This window comes from Peromyscus maniculatus, chromosome 18 (assembly GCF_049852395.1).
Source record: "Peromyscus maniculatus bairdii isolate BWxNUB_F1_BW_parent chromosome 18, HU_Pman_BW_mat_3.1, whole genome shotgun sequence".
In the NCBI taxonomy this organism is placed as follows: domain Eukaryota; kingdom Metazoa; phylum Chordata; class Mammalia; order Rodentia; family Cricetidae; genus Peromyscus; species Peromyscus maniculatus.
This window is the reverse complement of record NC_134869.1, coordinates 51,019,153-51,043,895: the sequence shown is the minus strand read 5'-3', so window position 1 is coordinate 51,043,895 and position 24,743 is coordinate 51,019,153. Positions and strand designations below refer to the sequence as shown.

At 42.3% G+C, this 24,743-nt stretch overlaps 1 protein-coding gene across 2 annotated transcripts in view; it reads left to right on the top strand.

The window, feature by feature from the left end:
- The window catches only part of Grip1 (glutamate receptor interacting protein 1), a 667,949-nt gene that overhangs the window by 165,587 nt on the left and 477,619 nt on the right, over nucleotides 1–24,743 (top strand). The window lies entirely within an intron of this gene.

Here is a 24,743-nt window from a genome sequence, read left to right as displayed (position 1 = left end):
AAGTGTAAGTTGAACAATTTGTATAAACTCCACGATGCCAAAGCTGTTAAGGGAAAGAATAAATCTATTTTTTCAGATTGCCATTATTCTTCCTTTTGGCTCCCCATTTTTGCTGATGGCCTAGCCTCCATCATCTTGAAGGTCACCCCACACTGTTGCTCTCACTGCGCATCTCCAGTCCTTTATGGATCTTAGTTGATGTCAGTGTGACTTCTTCCCCATCCACCCATCTTATCCCTAAGATACTGGGAACATGAATGGTACCAAATGCGATGCATTTGATGTAGGATTTTACTGTTTTGTCTCGTTTATATTTTCCCTTCTTTCTTTCTTCTTGTGTGAAGTTTCTCAACTTCAATGCAACTAACTGGTGGTTTCTTTCTTCCCAATGTCATCTGGTCTCTTGTATTCACATCTTTTCTGTCCAATGTCCTCGATGTTGTCCTTGTAACTAGTGAAACATAGCACATGCTCCTGGCTCAGAACCTTTGTGGACACTGTCCCCCTTCCTGGAACACCCCTGTTTCTCACTTCCCTGAAGAAGGCAGATTACCACTGAGCTCTTAGCTTAATTCTGTTTTCTCCAGGAGCCTTCTGAGGCCTCTGCTAATAGGTGAACTGTGTCTATTGCTTGCTACCCAGTCCTACCTCCTCTTTGTAGTTCTCAATACTCCACACCATGGCTTATCTAATATCTCATAACACACATAGGAGCAGAGGCCATTTCTGCATTGATTTAAGACTATATTCCTGATGCCTAACATTCTTCAAACCATGATGAAAGGATGTTGAATTAGTGAGCTATAAATAGGAGAACCCTACTCCCCACCCCAGTCAAATTCAGTTGTCATCTTTCTGCTAAGCACCCCCATCCATCAAAAATATACTGTATCCTTAGAACATACTTCTATGTTGATTGCTTGATGTTTGAATAACAGCAATGACAAGGTCATGATAGACAAGGATGGATGAGAATAAAAAGAGAGATAACTAAACATGGTGCAGAATCTGAGTCAATCCAGACCAGAAGGGCATTAGTGGAACAGATAGAATAAGTAAGCATGTGAGTTTCACTAATAGCCTTGTGTCAAGGTCAACTTTGTGGTTTTGATCATTGTTGTGAAGGTTGTGTGAGATATTGACATTAGGGCAAGCTGATGGGAATGCTTAGTGGAGCCAGTTTGTACAATTTTTTTTTTCTGAAACTCTTCTCAGTGTTGGACGATATTTCAAAATAAAAGAACAAAAGGAAAAGTCGATTAGGAGCTTCTACGTAAAGAGAATGTGTCTGAAGGTTTAGATTCTTAGCCCCTAATAATGTCAGCCTAGTAGGTGTTCAATAAAATAATATAAATATAACATATAATATAAATATAAAAATAAAATAAACACCAGATTATTTTGCCCTTGCAGGCTCCCACTTTGACTCAGCAGTCTGTGTTGTCCCATTTCCCTTCCTGCTGCGCCTGGCAACAGCCTTGCTCCTCCAGGGGAAACCTGCTCCCAGAGTGGGTGTGCTGTGAAGGCCAGCACTTCACTGCAGGCAGTGGAGACAGGGTGCCGCACATCTGCTGTGTGCTGGGGATTTGCCTTCTTCTGGATTGAGAGCAAAGTTTACAAAAAAAAAAAAAAAAAAAAAAAAAAAAAAAAAAAAAAAGACATGGTAGAGAAAAGTCATCTAAAATGGAGATGTCACTCATCTGCCTGCCTTGATTGTGTGTGGTATAGATTTTGAGTTTGATTTTAAACTTTTTATCAATGGGTAACTCCCAAGATATTCTAGTTACATTTCCAATCGAGCATCTTTGTCAATTTTTTTTTATATACATGAGTACAGCCTCATTCTTACACATGGAACGCTGACCACATTCTCATTAACATCTTATCTCAATCTTTGTATGTAGAAAATGTCCCTCTAAAATATTTTAAATATAAAAGGATATCATTGTCCTAGTACACAGTGATAGAAATCTAAAACACCATGACTTTTTATTAAGGAAACATGTAAAAAATAAAAAATTAAATTGGAAAAACCTTTGTAAATGTCCACAAGCATTTCCAAGACCACTTATTACTTATTTATTTATTTATTTATTTATTTATTTATTTTTATTCATTTTTACATACCAACCACAGATTCCTCCTCTCATCCCTCCTCCCTCTCTCCTCCATCCCCCTCCCCCAACCCACCCCTCCTCCGCTCCTCCAGAAGGGTAAGTTCTCCCATGGTGGGACAGCTAAGCCAAGTACATTCAGTTGAGGCAGGACTGAGCCCCTCTCTGCTGGATCAAGGGTGAACAATGTGTGTGACCTTAGGTAATGGGATCCAGAAAGCCAGCTCGTGCACCAGGGGTAGATCCTGATCACACTGCCAGGGGCCCCTCAAACAGACCCAGCTACACAATTGTCTCCCATATGCAGAGGGTATAGTCTGGTCCCATGCAGGTTCCACAGCTGTAGGTCTAAAATTTGTGAGTTCCTATGAGCTCCATTCAGTTGTCTCTGTAGATTTCTTGGGAAGGGGAAGCAGATGAGATCTTCATGAGTGAACTGGGGATGGGGGAGCATAGAGGGGAGGGGGGAGGGGATGAGAACATGAGGGAACAGAATGATTGAGCTAGGGGAGGGATGGAGTAGAAGAGCAGTGAAAGAGATATCTTGATAGAGGGTGACATTATGGGGTTAGGGAGAAACCTGGTGCTAGGGAAATTCCCAGGAATCTACAAGGATGACCCCAGTTAAGACTACTAGCAATAGTGGTGAGGGTGCCTGAACTGGCCTACCCTGGTTATCAGATTGGTAAATACCTTAACTCTCATCACAGAGCCTTCATCCAGTAACTGATGGAAGCAGATACAGAGATCCACAATCAAGTACTAGGTCGAGCTCAGGGAGTCCAGTCGAAGTCAGGGAAGAGGGACTATATGAACAAGGGGGGGGGGTCAAGATCATGATGAGGAAGACCATTTTCAACTTCATCTATCATTTTTAAGTAACTGTGTAATGATGTATGGACATTTAAGGTAGGCTTTCTGAAGTTGAACCATTCAGAGAAGTTGAGGGTCTGTGTAGCGATTTTTCTGTTGCTCATGAAATCATTGCTAGTCCTCCCTGTTGAAAACAGGTAGTTTCCATTTCCTCTCAGCTACAGCTGGACTATCATTTGGTCTAGTGTGGTGGTCCTCACCTTCCCAATGCTGTGATCCTTTCCTTCAGTTCCTCAGGCTGTGCTGACCCCCAACCATACAGTTATTCCATCGGCAGTTTATGACTATAATGTTGCTACTGCTATGAGTTGTAAATATCTGTATGCAGGATATCTGATATTCGGCCCCCAAGGGGGGTTGTGACCCCCAGGTTGAGAACCACTGGTCTAGTGGTACAGCAGAGGAAAGGGAGTCTTAGCGAATCAAAGTCCCTCTTGCCTGCTTTGCCCGGTTCTCTGGCTACTTCCCTCAAGTCTTTGGTTGTACACAGCTTCCTTGCTGTGCAGTCTGTAGCATCTGCTCACGTTGTGTCTAGATACTCACACCTCCGGAACACAAACACGCACACATGGAAAATGCAGACCTTGCAATAGAGATATCAGTGCCTGGTTTTTACAGGGTAAGAAGAGGAAGGGAACATCTTGTTAGGCTTTGACTCTTTAGCATAAAAATCCAGATGACTGGATGGAATAATTTCAACTGCACTTGAGGAAGAAAAAAAACAAAAACCAAGACCCCCCCCCCCCAGGTTTTATATTGGAAATGTCTACTGAGTACCTGGAAAGACTGGCTGCATCTAATCTCTCTCTCTCTCTCTCTCTCTCTCTCTCTCTCTCTCTCTCTCTCTCTCTCTCTCTCTCATTAGCCTAGAACTTAATATATAGAGCAGGCTAGTCTTGAACTCTTAGAGTTCTGTCTTTGTCTTCTGAGTCCTAGGATTAAAGGCATGTACCATGCCCAGCCTTGGACTCCTTTCTTGAGCACACCTCAGAACTGGTCTATATTCTAAGCTGTCTTTTGCTTTAGTTTTTAAATAATGGACAAAAAGCAAGTGAACATTTTGCAAACTCTCTACATTTGAAGGGAGACGGAAACACACAAAGAAAATTCCATATGTCAAAATTCCTAATAATTAGTCTTTAAACATAATCTTAGACTATAAATCCTCAGAACTCCATATAGGTTCATTTTATTATTGTAATTCATAATTGACCCAGCCATCACCCAGCTGACGGACCAAGGACTTTCTATTGGTGATCCTTGCGCCTTATCATGACCCATCAATACTTCATCACTTCCATCTTGTCATGAAATTTGTTGAAACAGCAAGAAAAATGAGATGGATGGAAATTATCAAGTAAGCAGGGCTTCTTACTTCAACACAGTGTCACTCTCTAAATTTAAATGTTGGTCATGAACGCGAGACATCTGTACCCGGTAGCCTTGTGAAATATCCATTCGGTAATTAATGTGCAAAAGCCTGGGTTATTACAGGTTGCAGATGTTTCTACGAAGATTATGTTACAGTGCCCTCTAGCCTATATAGCAGAAAGAAAAATTTCCCCTCCCTGCTGCTCATTGTTAGTTATATATTATTTGTTATGTGACCCATAAAACGGTGTTAATATCCATTGAGTATTTCTTCTGCACCCTTTTCATATGATAGACACATTGCTTTTAGACAGTCAGTGTGGTTTGGCAGAAGAAAAAACATCCACTCTCCCTGTGTGTCAACAGATGTGGAAACACTGCCCTGCGAGGTTCGAGGCCTTTTGGTTGAAGCCCTGAGCTTGACTGCGCAATGGCAGACAGGAGCTCAGTTTTCTGTCTTTTCCCCCATAGTCCATTTAAAAGCTGAAGGTCATAAAGCAGTCCTGGATTGTGGTAAAAAGGGACTCTTATTGTTAGGTAACTGTCATCAGTCCCTGACTCCTTATTGTCTATTACTCCTATCATCATCACCACCATCATCATCACCACCACCATCACCATCATCACCACCACCACCATCATCCTCATTACCATCATCACCACCACCACCACCATCATCACCACCATCACCATCATCATCACCACCACCATCATCACCATCATCTTCATCATCATCATCTCATATCTCTCTCTTTCTCCCCCCATGTATGTGTGTATGTAGTGTGTGTGTGTGTGTGTGTGTGTGTGTGTGTGTGTGTGTGTGTGTGTGTGTATTTGAGTGCAGGAGTACATGTACCACAGAGTGAGTGTGGAGGAAACCTTCTGGGAGTCAGTTCTTTCCCTCTTCCTTTAAGTGGGTTCTAGGGTCGGATTTGCACTGCAGTTACCTTTATCCCCTGCTCTAATTTGCCAGCCTTAACTTCATAGCATTTTGAGAAAGAAAGAAAGAAAATATCTGTCGATATTAGCCTTTTGCCCGTGTTAAATTAAACAAAGATATTTTAAAAAGAAAATCAATAATTCCTGGATTCCTCCTTTTGTTGCTTGGTATCAGTGATTTCCTTCATCTCTTTTATAGAGAAATCTTTAACAACTAAAACTTTAGCACCAGGAATTTTAATAAATATGACCTATGTTGTATTCCATCAGAGTTAAAAATAATTTACTTGCTTATTTGGTGGGGGTGGGTGGGCATACATGCCAAAGCACGCATGTGTGGAGGTCGGATGACACCTTGGGGGAGGAGTTGGTTCTCTTCTTCATCATCTGGGTGCTGGGGATGGAATTTAGGTCACCAGGCTTGGCAGCAAGTTCTTTTATCCCCTGGTCTGTCTAGTCATCCCCAGAATGTTTATAGTGTGTGTGTGTGTGTGTGTGTTTAACAAAGGTTCTTGACTTTAAGATCGTCACATTGTAGAAGCAGGTAAATACTAAAGCAGAATGTACCCTGTTATGTCACTAAATAACCTCAGACTTGGTCACCAAGACAGTTCTTCTTGAATACTGAAAGCATTTAATGTGAAAAAAAAGCTCCCGGGGATGCTGAGGCGCATAGCTTACTCAAAAGAATGCACTGTAACACATTTACACTCTGCCGTAAAGTACTACAATGAATAATTAAAACAGAACTGGGGCGTCAAAATAAATGATAGCTCTGGATTGTGGCGCTGCACTCTCAATTCTTTCATGGTTTCTTGCTTGTTGATTTGTATAGCATAGTAATCAGCAAAGAATTCCCCCAGCCATTAAATGCAAATTAAAGGTTAGTGTTTAAAAGAATATCTTGTGCTTACTTTAGAACTTTCACAATTATTTAATTGTATATCCTCCTCTTATTTCCACTCTAAGAAAGATTTTTTTTTGTAAGTGTTTGAAGACACACAGTTAAGAACTTCATAGCCTGACAAATAAAATTTAGCTGTTGAGCCTGGTCCCGGGTGCTTGAGGAGCTGCGGGTTACCATGCACATATGGCCAGGTCCAAGAACCATAACACACCCAACCAATCCTGAAAATGCCGCTGAAACCTCGACATCAAGAAACCTCGATCCCAAAGATAACCGGTGTCCTAAGGGGGTTGACCCCAAGTTCCCAAGGAACATGCATTTTGCCAAGAATTACAGGAAGGTCTAAAGAAGCCACAGGCAAATCCGAAGGTGATGAGTGATGGCGCAGAGGCCATCAAGACCCTGTGAAACCCATGGTGGTTAAGCCCAAGATGCCAAAGGGCCCAAGCCGCACACTCAGCCCTGGCTTTCATCGTTCACCCCAAGCTTGGGAAGCAGATTTGAGGATGCATGGCCAATGGTTACAAGCTCTGCCAACCAAAGCCAGATTCAAACCAAGCCTGAGGCCACAGCTCCAGCTCCGGCTCCCCATGGTGCCCAGGCCCTGTGAAGGCCTCATAAAGGCTTCTCTCTGCCAAGGGGACAAGCAATGGACTGGTATAACACACCTACACACCATTTGCAGGTGGTCAGTGCCCCATGCTCCTTTTACAAATGAACGAGTTAATATCCATTAAAAAGAAAAATTAAAATGTCCTGCTAATTTTTCTACATAAATGTGAACCTTCCTCGATCCTGAGCCATTGAAGGAATAAGTATTTCAAAGAGAACCTGTGTGCTTATTGCTAAATTCAACAGTATTAGCAAGAATGTACATTTCAGGGGATTCATATTCTATTTTGAGTAGAACACACACATAATTATTTCTATGTCTGTATCTAAATTAGTTTGCCGGAAGACTGTCTGCATCAGTGCAGAAGATTCAGGTTTCCACTGTTTCTCCCTCGATCTCCCTTACAGTGTTCCTAAAGGGTCTTAATTTGGTGCTTCCAACTGTGCGTGCATGTGCGTGTGCATGTGTGTATGTGCATAGTATTCATATATATGCACATGTGTGTGTTATTCATGCACATGTGTGTGAGTGCGTGTGCTTGAACGTATGTGTTTGAAAATGTGTGTTCATGCATGTATGCCTGTGAGGGGTATAGTCCAGGTAAACTGACATTGTATGTCTTATTTGCCTACTTTTTATCTTTCTTTTTTTCAGGACAGGGTCTCTTACAGACCTGGAGTTGATCAGTTTGGCTAGGCTAGCTTGCTGACTGAGTGCCAGTGATCCACAGGTTTCCACTACCTCCTCCCTCCCCAGTGGCCTGGCGTTTTACATGGCTCGGGGATTTTGACCAATCTATGTGAAAGATCAGAACTTAACTTTAAAAGCATGAATTCTTGAAATAGAAGTAGTAGGAGAGAGGGAGAGATGCTGCCATTTGTGCCTACAAAGTGCCAGGAGGTCCGTATGTTACGTCACTGAATCATGGCAACATTACTCTTAGGAAGCACTTTCCAGGGTTTGTAGGTATAAAGTGTTAGTTCCTTTCCCCGTGGTATCCTTGCTTGGTGAATTTTAGATCCTAGATTCCCTACTACAATTTTTTTTTTGCCTCAAAGTTCATCCTTTTTGGGTAGACACACACACACACACACACACACACACACACACACACACACACACACACAGGGTCATCTTTTTGTTGCTGTTGATTACATTACAGCTCTGGAAAGATAATGGTCCCTAAAAATTACCGTGTGTTTGACCTTTGACAGACCATCAGTTCTTGTTCTAAGTGATGGGTCAGAGAGGGAAGAAGACCAGGTCTTTCTTCATCCTACTGCTCTATCTCTTGCTTGATACCAGGTTTTCTTTAGACCAGAACAAAACGGGCTTGTGACAGGAGCATTGTGGTGGTTTGAAAGAAAATGGCCCTCAAAGGGAATGGCACCATTAGGAGGTGTATCCTTGATGGAGGAAGTGTGTCATTGTGGAGGTGGGCTTTGAGGTCTCATATGCTCAAACCATGTCCAGTTGAGAGATACTTCCTATTGCCTGCAAATCAAGATATAGGACTCTTAGCTCCTTTTCCAGCACCATGTCTACTTGCACACCACCATGTCACACCTTGATGATGATGAACCGAACCTCTGAAACTGTGAGCCACCACAATTAAATATTTTACTGTGTAAGAGTTGCCATGGCAGATCTCTGTGAGTTCAAGGCCAGCCTGGTCTGCAGAGTGAGATCCAGGACAGGCACCAAAACTACACAGAGAAACCCTGTCTTGAAAAACCAATTAAAAAAAAAAAAAAAAAAAGGAGTTGCCATGGTCATGGTGTCTCTTCACAGCAATAGAAACCCTAAGACAAGTACCATTTGCAGGAAAGTTCCCAGGTAGAGTCTAAGTCTATTTTATGATATTATAGCAAAAATACCCACAGATCAGGAATTTGTAAAGAAGATGTATTTAACTTCCAGTTCTGGAAGCAGAACAGTGGCATCTGCTTGGCTTTTGGAGAGGACTGCTATGCTGCCCCATCCATACTGGACAATTGAAGGGCAAGCAGGTGTAAGCAAAGGGATGGCATGGCAAGGGGAGAAGGGGAGCCAGTGAAGCCACATTCAGTTAGTAATTGCCATCTTCTGTGGTAGCCAGCCCACTTTCATAGTGTTAGTCAGCTTCCTGTCACTGTGATAGTATACCTGCCATACATATCTTCAAAGGAGTAGGGGGTATTTGGCAGGAGGGTTCAGAGGCCACAGTCTATGGTTGGTTGACTCTGTTGTTTGCAGCCAATAGGGAAGCAAAACCTCATGGCTGATAAGATAGTTGAAGGAGGCTGCTCATGTTATCTTGGAAAAGAAGAGACTGCATGTGTAGCTCCTTCATGCCCCTAATGACCCAGTTACCTCCCATTATGATCCACTCTCTAAAACTGTCACCATATCTCAGTAGTGCCACAGTCTGGTAAACAAACCTTCTCTATCACAATTTCTGGGGACATTTATGTTCTAAACTGTAATGCAGGGCAACTATGCAAACCCATGAGCATGGACTTGATATGATGTACTCAAAGTCTCACTACTTCTCATTGGCTTGACTTCAGCGCTCAAGCCTCAGTGAGGATTCAGTGGTACACACCACATCCAACCATGGCAGTGTTTCAGTTCCTGACTGTGAGGGTCAGCTCAGGTTCGTGAAGATTAGATCCCATGTCTATCCTTGAGTTCAAGTGCTTTTGATCTTAGCCTTAAAAGACATCTCTTAGGAGGCTTGGGGAACATTGCAGAAGAAGGGGTGGGAAGACTGTAAAAGCTGGAGGATCAGGGAGTTTGCTGTGAGACTGTGTGTCCTGCTCATGTCAGAAGCCACACCCAGCCCTGTCTGCATAAACATGAGCTGAACAAAGACAACAACAACCAACACACTTGCCTGTAAGACCTCAACCCCACACAAAGAACTGCAGGCAACTAAAGAGTCTTGAGAGCAGGAGACATAATCTCCACAGGGAAAAGCACACCAATTGGGTATCTGATACCAAAGGACAGCGCTGAAAACATACAAGTAATGTTATACAGACTGAGTAGGTTGTTATTCACGTATTTAGGAATACACACACACACACACACACACACACACACACACACACACACACACACGTTTGACAATAATAAATGCAAAACAAGTCCATGAATTTCAAAGAGAACAAGGAAAGATATATGGGGGAGTTTTAAGGGAGGAGAAAATGATATGATTATCATGATATCTCTCTCTTTATCTATCTATCTATCATCTATCTATCTATCTATCTATCTATCTATCTATCTATCTATCTACCTATCTATCACCTATCTATCTATCTATCTATCTATCTATCTATCTATCTATCTATCTATCTATCATCTATCAAAGCCATATCTTAAATGCCTGCTAGTGTAGCTTGGCAAAAAGAAACCCATTTAGATTATGTCTCCTGTTGTCCCAGGGGTCCCAGCAAGCTTGCGTGACACAATTGCTCACGGTATTTAGGGCTTCACTTCTGACCACATGTGTTACACATGTAGTTGTATGAAGCTGTCCCTTCTGTTGGTGAGTGACGAGTCTGGGGCCAGATTCCGCTTTCCCTTTTTCTTTGTTTCAGAAGAGGACTGCCCCACCCCCTAACCATTGGAAATTGCAGACATTTGCTAGACTCATTCTCTCTTTTGTGGAACTGACCAGCCCTCTAATGGATGGTTTTTGTTTTCAAGAAAATGTACTTCCTTTCAGCCTGAATGGCTTCCTCTGATACGAGAAAGTTATTTCACTCCTATAATCAAGATTTCCCTTCATCTTCAACTTAGAAATAATCTAGAAGATTTGTGCAGCTGATTTAAATATCCTGGCCCATTTCATCCTTGTCCCTACTGGAAGAAGTGGGGGATTAGGGATTAGTGGGGTGTTCCATTCTTGCTTTCAAGCATGTTCCAGCTAAGCTCAAGAATATTCTCTTTTAGATTTAGCATGGAGACTCCTACTTACCTACCCAATATTCATTCTTCTCTACTCACAGTAACTTGAGTTTTGGCCAACTGGCTGCATGCCTGGATAAACACTTGTATTTCCTGGCTTCTCTGGGGTAGTCAATGAGATTAAGCTGAAGTCCTTGGGTGGGTATCAAGTAGGCTATGTAAAGGGAGCTGACTCAGCAGCAAGGCAGGCTTTCTGGCCCCTCCCCCTCTCCCCTTAATTTTGCTGAAAATAAAGTACTCAGTGTTTCACAGCCACACAGCTACACCCTGGGCCTTAAGGATGGAAGCCATGTAGAGAGATAATGTCTGAGAGGCCTGGAGGCTCGGGGTCTGCTATTGAAGGGTGTAATTTTGTCTTCCTTTCAGTGATGACTAGGTGTTAATCCCAAATATGGGAGGAGAAAGGCCACCCACCCCAAATCATCATGGACAAATTAATTAAAGAAAGTGATTAAGTTAAAGCAAGCTTTTTAGTTCATGTTCACAGGCTGCCACCCCCTAAGATGCGGTTCAAGAGGTCATCATCAGATGTGAAGAAGACAAGGCTTTTATAGTTTAGGGATAGGGGGTTTCCAAATGGGGCATTTGGCAGGCCAAATAGGTGGGGTTACTGGAACAGAGCATAAGCATGATAAGTTAGTCCCTCCTGAAACAAAGACATGATTGCAAGGCAGTCATAGTAACAGGTAGTCATAACAAGGTAGTCATAGATGGTCATATAGCCCTTTGAAAGAAAGGTAGGGTTGCAAGATGGTTATAACAACTATTTGAAACAAAGACATCACTGCCATTCTTGGAACAGGCAGTAGAGAACCATTTGTAGTTAAGGTTACAGGTGGGGCATAACCCAGTCCTTGAGAAACAGAGGTTTAATCATAAGCAGGAGTGAGCCTAGTTTGTCTTTACTATAAGAAGGCTTTCAAGCCTAAGATGGAGGCAGGCTGGTTCTTTGTTGAGTAGCATAAATAACAGAGCTTTCCCACAGTTCTAGAGATTGGGAAGTCAAAGATCAAGAGGGAAGCATATTTGGTGTCTGTTTCATAATGATGGGTTTCTTCCCGTCTCCTCCCATAACAGAAAAAGCCAGTGAGCTTTTGGGGGCTCTTTTAGAATCCCATACATAAGGACCACACCCCATGACCCTGTCCCCTTTCAATAGACCCCACGTCTTAGTAACATTTTGAAAGTTGGGAGGTCGTGAACATTTAGTTCATAATCATGCCTACATCCACACCTCCTTTGTCTTTTTCCACTCACCTTGTGAGATTGTCACATGCATGCTACATCACGTTGTTCTGTCTCCCCCCGGCCCCACACATGGCTATGAGGATCCTTGGCATTGAAACTTTGCATAAACTTTCCTGCCCAGCAACCAAGCCCCCCTGAGCACAGCCTGTCACCCCTCCAGGCATCTGTACAGCGGATATGCTTATGGAGAGTAATTTCAAGGGGAGGTAGAATTGTTGCTATTAAACACAGTACATTGGGCACAAGCTGGCTAGCAAAGAGTATCATAAAAAGAGAAATTTGTAACGATAATGGGTTGTAAGTTGATAATGAATGTTCTAACAAGATAAAGCTATTTATCAGATTTTTAGAACCCCTGCCTTTATTGTGTGTGTTGTGGTGTGTGTGTGTGTGTGTGTGTGTGTGTGTGTGTGTGTGTATGTATATATATACATATGAACCTGGAGAGGGTTATTTCAGCTTTACTTGACATAGGTTTTTTTTTTTTTACAGTAAGAAGGTTGTCTGTGACATTCTGAGAGTAACATCTAGAGTTTGGAAGCAGTCCAGAGAAGAGCAAAGGCAGTTTTCAATAGTTTAGAAAACCAGGCCTTCAACAAAGGTTAAAGCTGTTAGATGGATTTAGCCTGGAGTGGGAGTGATTTAATAACTGTTAAAAAGCTATATCAAGGAGACACTGATAAGCATTCTTTACCCACAGAGTGGACATAAAGGAATTGTTTAAGTTGGAAGCCAGAGGGACTTACACGCCACATTGCAAAGCATCTCTTGAAAATGAATCGTGTTAAAGGAGAAATGTCACCAGCCTTGCCCAGGTCCAGGGGAGTGTTGGAAAGTCCGGGTCTCACGCTCTTAGTGGACCGCACATAACAGGCTCTGAACTTACAGGGAAATGGTACTGACTCTGTTGTTGCCTCTAACGTGAACAAAAGGTCTCCAAACATTCCCCAGCACACGAAGACGCCTGGAGGCTTGAGAGTGTTTGGATAAGGAGTGAAACGATTCAGCTGATAAATACTACTTTTCACCTCAACTGCTGAGCTGGTGTTTGTTCGCGGTCTTATACAGTACACAGCCTAGGTAGTCTATTCCTCCCAGTTTGGCTTTTACAGTAAAATGGAACCTACTATTTTGTGGCAGGTAATTATTATTCCTTTGTTTTACAGAGCTAAACAGGGTGTGTATGCTTATTCTTACAAAGTAAAATATAAAAGGTATTTTGAAATTAGGATCAAGAAAAATTAAATATTTTCATTTACAAAAAAAGGAACCACCAGTCCAAGCGCTGTGTGCCTGGAGCATAGATTTTTTTTTTCCTGGTTAGCCATGACTAGTCACATTACCAGGCTTCTTGTGCTACTATCAGCCATTGCTGAAAACCTTTAGGTGGTACAAACCCTTGTCTGATTGGCTTCATCTGCTGTCCATCTCCAGCCTCACCCCTGCATCCATGTGTTAAAATACAGATTATGAAATACCTGTGTACCAACCCTGTCTAGAACCTCTGTGTCTTAATTTCTGGTGCACTTTCCTTACCTGCATGGTGGACAAGCATGACCAGTTATTAAATTAGTGTCTGTTTTCTGTACTGCCAGAAGCCAATAAGGAAGGGGCAGAAACCTTAAGAACTGTTTTGCCATGACCCTCATCTCTGTGGCAAGACTCCAAGAGTCTTAAACTGGGTTGTTCCCTGAGCTGGCTCTTGGCCATCACGATGGGGCTTCTGAATTTGTTCTGAGCTCTCTTAGAGCTGTGCTACGAAAAGAGCGTGGACACATAACAACACTTCTTGGGTGCCAGGGCCCATCCCAGTGTCTCCTATGTAGTGATCCATGTCATCTTCCCACTCAGCCTGGGAGTTTGTCACTCTGTAGTCACACTTTTCAGATAATCAGGGTCCTGGAGATACAGGCCACACCGCCGGGACCACACAGTAGGCAGGTGCCTGAGCTCGCTCTTGGACCAGGTAAGTCAGCGGCGGCTACTGATACAATGCACAGCAATGCTTCCTGTTGCATGGACGCAAGACTGCAGGAAGAGCATCTGGAATATGCCGTGACAGATTCTAATTACTTGTCCTTTTGTTGTGGGGATGATTTTGAAATCCGGGAACCAGAAAACTGTCACACTATTTTCTTAATCCTTACTGGGCGACACTTAGCTTCAAATAGAGAATTTATTACGGTGGTTATCTTGGAACTCTCTTGAGTTGCAAAACAGCTTCTTGGCTTATTCTTTTGTCAGCTGGAGCTTTTTTTTTTTTTCTTTCTTTCTTTCTTTTTCTTTCCCAGTCATGTTGTAACCTCTTCGTCATGTCACTGTTAGTGTTAACTTGCACCTCTTTCTCCCTTTGAGAGGGGGTTTCCGTTCACCTGGGACACCACCCAGGAGTGACAGCTTGGAGAGTCACAAAGCACTGACATATGCCCTCTGGTCTGCATCTCCGTACCAGGGAATACAGTGCCACCAAAGACGCTGCTTATTCCTTCTCAGTTTTCTCAGAGATGATTCCCACACGGACTTGAGTTCTTACTGAAGTGGTGATGACCTCTCTTGCCTTTGTCTTCTTGTGGCCCCATATTGTCCCTTACCTGTCCCCATCCCAACTTCCCAGCAGGTCGCCTGTCAAGGAGTTTTTAAATATAGTTAGTTAATGATACAAGGTGATTTTAAATGATTAAGCGGATTTATTGCGTGTTTGAACAATGGGAGGCAGTTAGCAAACACTACAACATGACCTTCAACTGAATGATGATTTCTGTTCCTATGTTTCCCCCAGACATTCATCCACAAGGGTGTGGTCTCAGGCCACTCACTGCGGGATGCTCCAGTTCTTGTTATACATTAAATTCAGGCGTTCTTATCTTCTATCCAGACTTGTCTAGATGACAATTCACCATATTTACTCTCACGTTTGATTTTGTCAAAGGATTCAGTAAAATCTTTTTGAATAAAATGTTCCTTTATGCTTTAATATATCAGCAGAATTGTCAGTGACACTGGGGTCTCAACCCTCTCTCGATTCCTGTCTCCCCTCTTCTTCACCTTTGTTCAAATTCTGAAATTGGGGGGCGGGGAAGGAAGCAGGAAACATATTCATTCTCAACGATGAAACATTTGACTCATCCATTTAGAAGTGGCCACACTCAGTCTGAGTTTTAAGTACATTTATTTGTTAGACTGAACTAGCAACACGGGTATGTTAATATTATAATTAACATACATAGAAGAAGCTCCGAGGACTGTAAAGTGGGTGTGACTTGCCTGCTTCCTGATTGATGAACACTGATGGAAAGAAAGCAGTCAGCCTCACACTTACATTAACTACAGATTTGAGGCTTTCCCTTACCTTTGGGGACATATCTTGAATGAGGCAATGATTGGTAATCAGACCTCATTTTTACCTACTACTCCAGCTCACAATGAGCTTGAGTCACCCAGGGCTTAGGTCGAGACAAGGAGAGGGAAGGATGAGGCCACATCAGGCTGTAATGGCTGACTACAGCAAGGATGTACAAGCACAGTCCCGCCATCAGACTGTGTGAACCATTTTCAGTGACGTTCACCGTACACCTACCATTTGATCCTGCAGCCACACTCCTGGGTGTTTTACATACAGACACGAGCTTCATGTGTGCACAAAACCATATACATTATTACTTATAGCAGCTGTACCTGTAACAACCAAACACTGCTCCTCAATGCTCAGTGGGGAGATGCGGAAGATGGTATTTGGTGTGTTGGAACAGTTGAATTCTAGAAAATGAATGGTACTTGGATCTTTTGGGAAAACACAGAAGGGAAAGTCCGGGACATCAGAGCCACATCAGAGGACCCCATTCCATCACAGCAGAATGCAGAACACACACAATGAAAGCTAAAGCCCATGACTAAGGTTTCAGTCTCAGAAGGGTCCTAGCTACTAAATCTAAGAAGGCAATAAAAATTTATTTCAACATAGTGACTGGGAAAAAATGCTGTTCTAATCCCTTGAGGATGCCTACTGCCTGGCTCTTATAGACTCTAATCGAATATATAACTAAGTTCCCAGGTCTGTGCCTGAGAGGCAGCCTGAGTCATCTGAGCTAACTCTTGTTGTTAGGATTATCTCAGAACCGTATCAGGCTTTGGGCCAGGAGGCACTGGAAAGGCAAAGATGGGAAGGTAGCTCAGGATCAGTGATCACATGACACCCTCCCGTAAGTCCTGTGAGTTACGGAAGAGTGACGTTTCCTCCCAGTGTGGAGACAGCTGGAAAGAGTCCTGTGCCCATCCTTGCAATGTGAAAATAAAAAGTGGCTCCCATTACAAACCCGTGGACTTTCTTGAATTCATGGATAGATTGGTTTATACATTATTACTTACTCCAGCTGTATTTGGGATACCCGAACACTGGGAACCATTCAGATCTCCCTCAGTGCTCAGTGGGTGAATGGGAGGACAGTCTTGGATGTGGTAACCCTGGTGGATGATGTTGCTGAAGAATAAAAGGGATTATTGAATATATGTAACACTTGGATGGATCTCAGGGGCATTATGCTAACTGAAAATGGCCAGTCTCAAATGTGTTTCTACTGCCTGTGTACAATTATGTGCCATGTTGCAAAAGGAAACCATAAAATGATGACGAATAGGGCAATGGCCATCAGGGGTTGATGCTTGGGGGTTGCTGGGACTATGAAAGAAGACACAGGGAGTTTTGTTATTTGTGAAACGGTTGTATCCTGATTGTGATGTTGGCTGCCCCTATCTGCTTGCATGATGTATATAATTTAATATACATTAAAATGATCTCCTAAGTGGGTGCTGAATAAAAACATCCTAATTCCAATAACAATCTTATATTACAGTTGATAGCACAGTCCCGAGGTCAGCTTCCTTGTTTGTTCATGAGATAGAGTTACAAAAAATGCTTCATTGTTGGGAGTTGTGTGAGGGAGACAGAGAATTCCCTTGCACTATTTGTATAACTTTTTTATGAGTATAAAATTTATCTTCAATGATACTTTTCTTTAAGGGGGAAAAAACCCATCTCTTTAGCAGGTATATGGTGTTCAGAGTAAAGGAGCCAGAGGGGAATCAGTTAGACCAGTGGTTCTCCACCTTCCTAACGCTGCGACCCTTTAGTACAGCTCCTCATGCTGTGGTGACCCCCAACCATAAAATTATTTTCATTGCTACTTCATAACTGTAATTTTGCTACTGTTATGAATTTATCTGTTATGTAAGTATCTGTATTTTCGGATGGACTTAGGAGACCCCTGTGAAAAAGTCATTCACCATCACCCAAAGGGGTCGCGACCCACAGGTTGAGAACCGCCGAGTGAGGCGGTTGCTGCTGAAGGCTGTCAGTGGAGGCAGGAATGGCCAGACTATTGATTACCACCACCGTGTGTCACCCTCTCTGGGTCCAGCCGTGTACCAGGTGTTGACCTTGATACCACTTTCAACCACCCATGGTGGCTCCCTCACAGCAAGTTGGCACCATTCACTGGTGAGGCCAAGGTGAACATTCTGTTCTCTGTGGTTTAGGGTCTGTGACTCTGCTCTCTGGGCTTTCTCTGTCCTCTGCTCTTTGTGAGGAAGGAGATGGCCACTCACCCGCTGTAGTGTGAACTAGAATTTCTCATGGTTTCCTAGTGAAGGCATTCTGTATCCTCTCTTTCTACTCGTGGCTGCTTCTCGGGAAACATGATCGACTCCCCTCAGGAAGCTTCTACGTCCTTCACGATGGTCATGAAGGGAGAGTTATCACACAGAAAGTTTGCAAGAGCACTCCGAGTTGATTGGCTTGATTCGTCCCATTTTTGTGTGTTGAGAAATAGGGAAACCTCAGCGTCAAAGCACTTTCCCCTCGGGGTTCCGTCTATGGTGTTCATGCTCCCCCTCTTCTAGGAATATGCCTAATCGATTTTGTGCCACAGAAAACCAGGCAGGGGCTCACCCTTCCATTTTCCACCCCTAGTGGAAGCATCTCTCCGCTCCACACCGAGCTTTGGCAGGCATCTCTTCGGTCGCCTTCCTAACATCAGCACTCCTGCCCATCCACTGCATCCTTCTGGTCCCAGGCAGATCCCTTCTGGGGACTTTTGGCTGCAGACAGGCTCTCTACTGCCCCTTCCTCCTGGAAGCATTTGTTGATGACTCCATGGCTATTCAGATGTGAACACTTTTCCAGCTCTGCTGGGTCCCTGATACAAAAATTTACATTAAGCTCTTGAGCGGTTCTGGACCACTGAGTCACAACTGCAGCCTATTTCTTAGCAAGGTTATGCAAAGCCTTGTATGAATTCTGAATCACCATTGGCATTATCTCAGGAAAAGGGGAGGGACTGTGGACTGTCGCTTTCCAAAGATAGACTAAGACCTTCATGAAAAAAAGAAGAAAGGCTTTCACTTGGAGAGTTTAGTTTTCATTTTTCATTTTAACAAAATAAATCCTTTATCAGCATGTGGATGCATTCTAAGCACTTTAGAGCAATCAGAAAAAATTGCTATTAGCAAACCAATCATAGAATTTTAGAGCAACATTAGAATAGAGCCACACTTTGCTTCTCCTTTTCCTTGAAAATTCATGCTTCTCTGTGGTCGTCTCCAAGTCTGAGAAACACATCATAAACTCACTGAGTGTCCACTGGAGATCCTGATCAAGGAGGGGCCAGCATTGGCATCCATCTTGAAAGAATTCGGGTGTTTCCGTTTCCCTGTCCCAGTCTCTCCCCTCCTGGTAGCCTTGATCTAATTTTCTTTTCAGATCGAAAGGTGGTCCGTCCATTAACATGTGTAGCAAACACATTTGTATTCTAGTTGCAGTCATCTGGACATTTTGCATTTATTAAAAGCTTCTCTGTCTTTTTTCTTCTAATTTTTATATTCCCTAGTGCTCATGCTCACTGACAGAGCACACATTTGGTTACAGGTGCATTGCTTCCAAAGGGTGTGTCTTCTGTATTTCTCACTCCAGCTAACAAGAAGTTCTAGTCCAGAGTTACATTCGCTGTAAACAAAACAAAACAAAACAGTTATTTACTTTATCCTGTGTTTATGGTATGCAAGTGCACTAGTGTGTGCCTAGTGCCCATGGAGATCCCGGACACTGGGGTTAATGATGGTTGTGAGCCATCATGTGGGTGCTGGAAACAGAACCCAGGACCTCTGCAGGAGCATTAAGTGCTCTTAACTGCTGAGCCATCTCTCACGCCTCTACATTCACTTTTTCTGGAGTTCATCATTACCCATATTCATAGCATCATTGTTTACATAGACAGTTGCCTAAGTTCTATAAAAATTCAAGTTATTTAAAGTTTTTAATCTTAGGTTGAACAAAATCAGAGTTAGGTCTCAAATTCATCAATATAAGATAGAATATAGCTGTACTTTGGAAGGCCCGATTTGATGGCACATACCTAGAATTCCAGCACTTGGGAGGTTGAGACAGGTGGATCATGAGTTTCAAAACAGCCTGGGTTACATGGTGAGAAACTGCCTTACAAACAAAACTAACAAAGAACAGTTACCTGAATTGAAATCTTCATTTTATTACTTCATACACAAGCATTATAAGATCTCTGAGATCGAGTTTATTTATTTGTGAAATTTACTTAGTAAAACTGTAGTTTATAGATGTAAAACTGTAGTATGTGGTGTATAATTGATGTTCAGCCAGTAACAATTATTTGATTGATATAAATGAAGTTCCAAATTCAATGACATGAAATATGCAGGGTTATAACACAGGATGAGTTTTGAATTATACATTTAAGCCTTAAAAATTAGGCAAATAAATTCAGTAGAATTGAGAAAAAAATAGCTTTCATTAAGATTAGAACGTCAACTAACTGTGCTTGCTTTGATCAGAAGCAAACAGTGTATTTTAGGTTATATTGGTTAGTTACTGTTGATTATGGTTGTTTAGACCTTATAGACATCCTATAGGATTATATATAACACATACACACACACATATATATCTATTAATATATACAGTATATAGAGGTATGCAGTGTCAGACCAAGTTTTCTAAGTCAATAAATCCATGATAAAAGAACATTTGTGCATTGCAGCCACACACAAGCAGCTAGACTGACAAGAAAGTGTGGTAAGGGGGGCAGAGTCTAAAACTGGACCGTCACTGCCATGATACCTTAGACCAGTGTTTCTCAATCTTCCTAATGCTGCGACCCTTTAATACAGTTCCTCATGGTGTGCTGACCTCAACCATAAAGTTATTTTCATTACTACTTCATAACTGTAATTTTATTACTGCTAGGAATCATAATGTAAATATCTGTGCTTTCTGATGGTCTTTGGTGACCCCTGTGTGAGAGTCATTTGACCCTATCACCCCCAAAGGGGTCACGACCCATAGGTTGAGAACCACCGCCTTAGACACATATAACTTCCTACAGCTTCGGCCCTTTTTCCGACTGTCAGTAATTTCTAGTGTTGCTTCTTTGATGTCCTCTCATGATTACAGAAGACTCTGGGCTTCATTAATTCAAATGTGAAGTTTGAGTATTGCTAGTGTACTCGTCCTCAGATCATAATGTATTTACTTTGGTTTATTTGATTGCGATCTCGGGTTTGTTTAAATATGGCTTGTGAAATTTGATGACAGCCACTGGGTCTTGGTGGGCAACACATCACAAGCTCTTAGCAAAATGTTGGCTCTTAGCAAAAGAACCTGATATTCCTTAGCCTGAGTCCTCAGTTCTTATCAGAAACAGGGTTTTCAAATCATGAGTTCCCAGCTCCCACCTTGCCCAGCTGAGTTAATCACCAGGGTGAGAAGTTGGCCTCTGTGTTTGCTGAAAAGCTCTTGGACCCTCGATGATTTTTATGTACACAGCAGACTATGGACTGTTAACTTTGCTTATCTAAATTAAATTAACTTTTAATTACAGTAGCATTTTTTTCTTCTCTAGTGGAGGGGGACATCTGGGAATAAATACCTCTCTTTGGTGAAGCAAAATCACTTTGACATGTGACCACCTTTGAATCCTTCACTCACATGAGTCTAAAGTTTACAAAGAAAACTGGAAACATAATGTCTTTTGTTTCTGAAGAATTTTTAATCTTCCTGTTGTAATTCAGGAAATAAAACAATGCAGTCACATTGACAAAGCATATTCATAGCTTTCAGATTACTTAGAAAACAAATAATTGGGATCTGGAGAGATGGCTCGGCAGGGTCCAGTGCACTTTGCCAGTGGAGAAAGACCTGAGCTTGGTTCCTCTTGTCCATATCGGGCAGCTCACAACCAACTGTAACTCCAGCTTTAGGGGATCCATTGCCCTCTTCTGGCCTCTGTGGGCACGTGCACACATGTGCTTACGCCTCCTCCTCCATATAATACATAATTAAAAATAAACACTTAGAATAAATATTTGATGAAGGTATCCTGTAGAAAAGGTATGGTTGAAAAATATTTATGGTTTTCCATCCTGTCATTAAAACTGATGCTATCACTTGGCATGAATAAACTCCATTGTGTTTACTCATGTTTAAGGGGTTGTCCTGGGTGTGTGTGGGGGGGGGGGGGGAGAAGAGGGCATCCAAGCTCCTTCTGCTGGAGTTACAGGCAATTTTGAGCCATGGAAAGTGGATTCTGAGAATCAAACCCTTGAGCCAATGCTCTTGTCCCATTGGAGGGTTCTAAATGCTGTGGGGCAGTGGCTCCCTCAGTCTTGACAGTGGCCTGTATCTTCATTTTACCCATTAGTGCATTAAAGAATAGTGAGAAATTTTACTTTACAAATACTTTATAGGTATTAGAATTAGTCATAATCATTTTAACCATGAGCCTTTTTTCCTCAACAATTGGATGCTTCAGCAGACGGAGCTATTTCTATACAGTGCTAGAATTTGAAACATAGACTTTCATTAGACTGTGTCTCACTCCTAAGGCAAAGCCAGAAGGCGGCTCTTCAAACAATTGAATCTACTATCCCGACTTAGTTAATAAAGCCAGAAAAAGCACAGGATAAGATCAAGTCTTTCATGCACCACAGTTTTAATTGCTTTGCTTTCTCAATTTCCCAGGTTTCAAGGTTTGAAATTCATTTAATATCTAGAGAGCGATCCTGGGAGATAGTGACGCCCTGTGCAAAGAACACAGAGATACTTCAAGTTTAGCTCTTGCTTGGGTGGGATATCTTGCAAAAATCCTCAGACCTTTTGAGACTGAACATGCTTATAAACAAGGCATGGATGGTTGTAGTGCTGATAACAGTAATTATGTTGTATAATTATAACAAAAACGGCATCTTGCTCCAGCCTCTCCACAGTATCATTGTCATGAACAAATAAGGCATCTGTCAGTGTGCTTTCTGCTCAAAGATGATGTGCCGGTGGCTGCTCTGGTTCTTATTCTTACTTTATTGTCACTGTCGCTATTATTATTTTCTTCTTTCTTATTGTCGCCCATAAGTGAAAGTGATTTCATGTGTGGAGAGCAGATGGAGACTAGATGAATGGAGGATGTCAATAGCAGCCAAACGCAGAAACCTATCCTGGGATTTTTAAAATGAAGAGATTGACATGTGAGAACGTGGACGTATTTTCTCCAGGGAAACCTCTTAGTTAGATTTGTTTTCAAGAAAGGAAGTTTGATGCAAAAGGAGAAAAAAAATATGAGGAAGGGCAATATCATTTTATTATTTTCATTATTAATTTGAGGAAGGAACACGCAATGAAAACCTGAAACCATCCCAGAATTTAGAGCTTTTTTTCATCGACCAGTTCAAACACATACAGTTTTCTTTATAAAATAAAAAAAAAATTGGGGAACAGGGAGATGGCTCAGTGAGTAAATTATTTTGCACAGAAGCACATGGATCTAAGCTTGATCCCCAGAACACATGTTATAGAAGGAAAAGGAGAAAGCCTGGTGTGAGGGAGCGCTTCCGCAATCGCAGCACCAGGAGGGACAGAGCAAATTCCGGGGACTTGCTGCTTAGCCAGGATCGATCACGAGGGAGCTCCAGGTTCAATGAGAGACCCTATGTCAAAAAATAATGTGGAAAGCAACTGAAGAAGAAGTCCCCCAATCCTAACCTCTGGCTTACACACACGCACGCACACACACACACACACACACACACACACACACACACACACATATATACACACCTGCACACACACACACACACACACACATACACACCTGCATACACACACACACACACACATACACACACACACATATATACACACCTGCACACACACACACACACACACACATATACACACCTGCACACACACACACACACACATATACACACCTGCACACACACACACACACACACACAAACATGTACACAAAGGTACAATACACACAAGAACACAAAAGATTCCATCTATTTATTGGCTGTGACCATTTTTTCCTTAAAGGCCTCTATTATCTAAGATTTGATGGTAGTCTTTCCAACATCATTTCCCTATCAAAGTTCATATTCACTCATGAAAACCCCAAGCTTGTTTTACCTCTGTGTCTTCACTTCCATTTGAAAAAATTTGTGCTAAAACGTAATAACATAGCCTGATGCCTATACAAGCTAAATATTTGCCTACATGAGGCAGCAAATTCTAAACCTCATAGGCAAAAATATCTGTATTTCCAATATGGGCCTCATTATGTTTCACAACCCTCAGTCTTCAGGAGTTGTGAATGATAAGTTGATGGCCATGTGCTCCGGCACACATGGGAAGACGTGTATTTTGCTTCTGCCCTACATCTTCAGCATCTAATTTTCAGATGTCAGTGAGACCTGGGGAGTCATGTCAGGAGCGATTTGGATTTGGGGTTTGTTCCCTATGAGCTGTGTGGCCTCCTATAAGTGCCTTTATTCCAGTGAACCTTGGCCTCCTTCACACGACAGAGAGTGCGGTATTCATGCAGTGTCAGGAATTTGTTGTGCGGACTGAATAGAGTGTAGTGTGATGTCAGGGGTATAAATAATTCCCTGTACATTTTGTGTTCCTTCCTCCAACCTGCCCCAGTGTCCTGTCTGTATCTTTTCCCTATAACTTCTTAGAGAAAAAGATGGACTGTTCTTTAAGGATGGAGGAATAACTACATTTTTTGTCTGCATCAAGTCTTAAATATCCCTAACCTTGATCACGATAATAAAGATAGGGTCAGTTTTATCTGTAGATTGGACGTAAACTACTGTCTTAGAGTTTCTGTTGCTGTGAAGAGACGGCATGATGGCCGCAACTCTTATAAAGGGAACATTTCATTGGGCTGGCAGCTTACACTTTCAGAGGTTCAGCCCATTATCATCGTCATGGCAGGAAGCATGGCGGCATGCAGGCAGACATGGTGCTGGAGAAGAAGCCGAGAGTTCTACATCTTGATCTACGGGCAGCAGAATGATGCTGTGTGCCACAAACTGAGTGTAGCTTAAGCACAGAGCCCTGAAAGCCCGCCCCCACAGTGACACACGTCCTCCAACAAAGCCACACCTCCTAATGGTGGCACTCCCTGGGGGGGGGGCACATTTTCTTCCAAACCACCACAGCTACACTGCAGATTTTTTTTTTTTTTTTATTCTGAGTCACGTATAATAACTTTGGTTTTGTTATCTGGACATTATATAGTTCTTGAATCTAGGTCTCTCTCTTCCTCATCATTTTGCCCATTCAAGGTAAAAAAAAAAAAAGCCAGTTCCTTGTTCAATCATCCCTTTTTGTATGGGGGCAGCCTTGAAAAGCCCCTCCTTT